This window comes from Micropterus dolomieu, linkage group LG12, assembly GCF_021292245.1.
Source record: "Micropterus dolomieu isolate WLL.071019.BEF.003 ecotype Adirondacks linkage group LG12, ASM2129224v1, whole genome shotgun sequence".
Taxonomy (NCBI): Eukaryota; Metazoa; Chordata; class Actinopteri; order Centrarchiformes; family Centrarchidae; genus Micropterus; species Micropterus dolomieu.
The window spans coordinates 36,262,867-36,266,126 of NC_060161.1; positions in this window are offsets into that span (position 1 = coordinate 36,262,867).

Below are 3,260 nucleotides of genomic sequence, written 5' to 3' on the forward strand. Positions count from 1 at the left end.
GAAACCCACCACTACACGTCCTCCTACGTCCACCTGTCTTTCTTCATCACCAGCTCCTCCTCCTCCCTCTGTGATGCTGTGGTCTGTTCCTCTGTCCTTTGTTCTGGTTTTACTGGTTCTGCTGCTTCTACTTTTCAGATGGCGTGTTCAGAGGAAACATCCAGGTTAGAAACAGACTTATGGATTTAACACGCGTTAATATTGAAAGAAGACTTTTTGAATGGGATCAGACAAGCCGTGTGTTGAGCACAGACAGATGTGACAGGCGCCCCACTGATAAAATGACTGATTAAAAAATTATCTACCAGATCATCATGATTTACCCACTGTTACATTCCCACAGTGTTTTTCCTAGTGACAGACGGATGACTTTGTGAACAACAAGTTGTGAGTTTTACGTCTTTACTGTTCGTAGACTCTATAAAACAAAAGCACCAAACATACTAATGTACTGCCATTTTATGGATGTGTGTACCCTACACATGTTACCATATTGACATTTTTTTAAGTATAAGTAATGATGTTCATGTCCACTGAAAATTTAACATGTAAATTATATTGCTGTTCATTTTGGTTCATTCCAGCTGCTGAAAAAGAAGCTGCAGGAAATGACATCACAGAGGACATCACATTCAGTGACATCAGAATATCACATCGCCAACGGCAGCTAATCAGACGATGCAGAGGTAAATTATTTCTTCTCTGAAAGTTCAGGCTAGAATTGAATTTGCATTGCATTTAGAATAAGGGTTGGGCCGAGGCATTTAGCTGTGATGGTCACAGGTAGGTTAGAAGGGGACGTCATAATGATGAACCTGAATCACCATTGTTGACTTAAATAAAGATTCTCCAGTTATTTTTCACGTCCTGGTTGAAACCAGGCTACAGTCCTCCTCCTTGTTGTCTCTGTAGATGAGGGTGATGCTGGGTAGTGCTGATATCGTGTTAACTCACGTGAGGGAATGTCGTTGTCGCTACCTGCTGGTGAAGCTAATGAACTGATTCTCAGACTTGTGGATTTCTTTCTACAGATTTCCACAGAACACTAAATTCCATTAATTGACTGGAAGCGAGCCACAAACGTACAAATCCCTCCCTGCTTCTATTGATATGACTTTGCACAACACAAATGTAAAAATACATATTTGGGGACTCTCCTCTCCACTAACGACTTTAGCCTGGCCGACAAACTAAATGAGTTCTACTGTTGCTTTGAATAACAGGAGGAAAACAAATTCATCATTATCATCCCCAAAAAACAGAGACCACTGGACTTAATGTCAACAGACCCTCCAGGACCGCTACACCTCCAGCACTCTGAGGCTTTATCCACACTACTATGTTTTTGTTTTAAAATGCTACTTTCAAGCCGTCCAGACTGAAACATCTCGTTGTCAATCCCCAACTTGTTACATATGGACGCATGGTCAAAGTTTGTAACACAGTAGGGATCGCTATAGCGTCATAGTTGAGATCATAGGGCATCCAATACCAAAAAAGTGACAAAGCATATAAAGCTTAAGTAACATGGTAGTTATTTGACACTAAAGCTAGCTAGCTAGTCTAACCAGATGTTGCATATTTATGGTTGCTAAGCATTGCTAACTTGACCGCAGAGCCTTAAAATGGACAAATGACGCTAAAGGGCCTTGACCAAGCCTCAATATGTGACAAGTTCGGATCTGCACACCTGAAATGCTACTGACAGTGTTTTTGTTTAGGTATTTTTTGAGAATCATGTTCTCTACTAGAACTTGTACCCAGACTGTTTTCTGCAACCATAGTCACTTTGTACTCCCGTGTCAATTTCAGTAAGTCCCAGATCGTTGTCTGTCCTTAAAACCACCATTGTTATTCTGCATTCATCTGTGGTACTTTCTTCTTTTGTAGACGATTAACTTCCTGTTTACACCAGCACAAGCATGCCCACTGTACGTGAATGGCCACGTGCGTTTTCAGTTGATTTAATATAGACAGAGATGAATTCTGATTCTCAGCTAAAACACTGGCGTGGACTGAGATCGATTTTGTTTTAAAACAAAAGCATTGTGTGGATGCAGCCTGATGTGAGACAGAAAGCTTGTGGCTGACCCTCCCACCCCAGACACAAACTGTTTCAGACACTCCCCTTTGACAAGAGGCTGCGGTCCATCAGGACTATCTCACTGCACAAATCTCCCTATTTATGTATTTTATATTGATTGTTATGCACCAATTCCCCAAAGCAAATTCCTTCTATGTGTGAACCTATTTGGCGTAAAAGCTGATTCTGATTCGTGACAGTGGCTTGGATCTGCATTCTGAGAAGGTCTTGAATCGGCTGAACAGGGCAGGAATTAAGGAAATGTCCTTGATGGAGATGCTCCGTTGGTGTCAGATGAGCTCTTCAAGTTGCATGGGTTCGACTTCAAGGATATGTGTTGTATGGGAGTCTGTCTGTTGTGCACCCTGTAGTGAATCTGTTAAAAGACGCTAACAGCTCTGTGTTTGTCCAGTTTCCTGTTTCTGATAAAAACACTGCACATGTTTCACTGCAGGACTGTTGCAGGACAAAGGGATAATATAATAAGTCATTAGAGCTTACGTTTCTCTGCATTCTGCTCATATGTAGTATATCTAAATATATTTAAACTTTTACTCAAACATCATTATTGATCTGTTTGCTTTAATGTAAATAATTATTACATTAAGTGCTTAATAAATAACAATGTAAATAACAGACCAAAGACACTTGGTTGATTGTCTTCTGCATCTTTTTTGTGTCTCTGCAAATCAAACCACAGGAGCAACCTGTTGATTCCAGTGAACTGTGGCGTGAAGCTGTTGTGGTTTCACACTATTAGGTGGTCTGTTTTAACTGATGTTTGTCTGTTTTGTTGCACTTGATCTTGTTTTAACAGAGCGAGCAGCTTTGTGGTCGTCCAGTTCCCTGTTACAGATAAATACCCTCCAGTTATATTCGGTCTTTCACCCCTCACAGCCGTGGTGTTAAGAAGAGTGACAGCAGGTGGAAAATATATTAAAAAGTGTCTTAGACAAAAACATAAACAGTGAACATAAACATAGAAAGTGGAGTGAAAAGAAAAGGCAAGCTCAAAGACCGTTTTAAAGGCCCCCCAGAATTTAACACTGTCAATTATCTTTGATAAAACATGCCTGTTCTTTTCCACCTCTTCAATCCTGTGGCCTTCGTCCAGCTGTGTAGCGATGTTTACTCTGTCTAGCATGGCAAGCTTCACCATATTGTCCATATGTGCCCT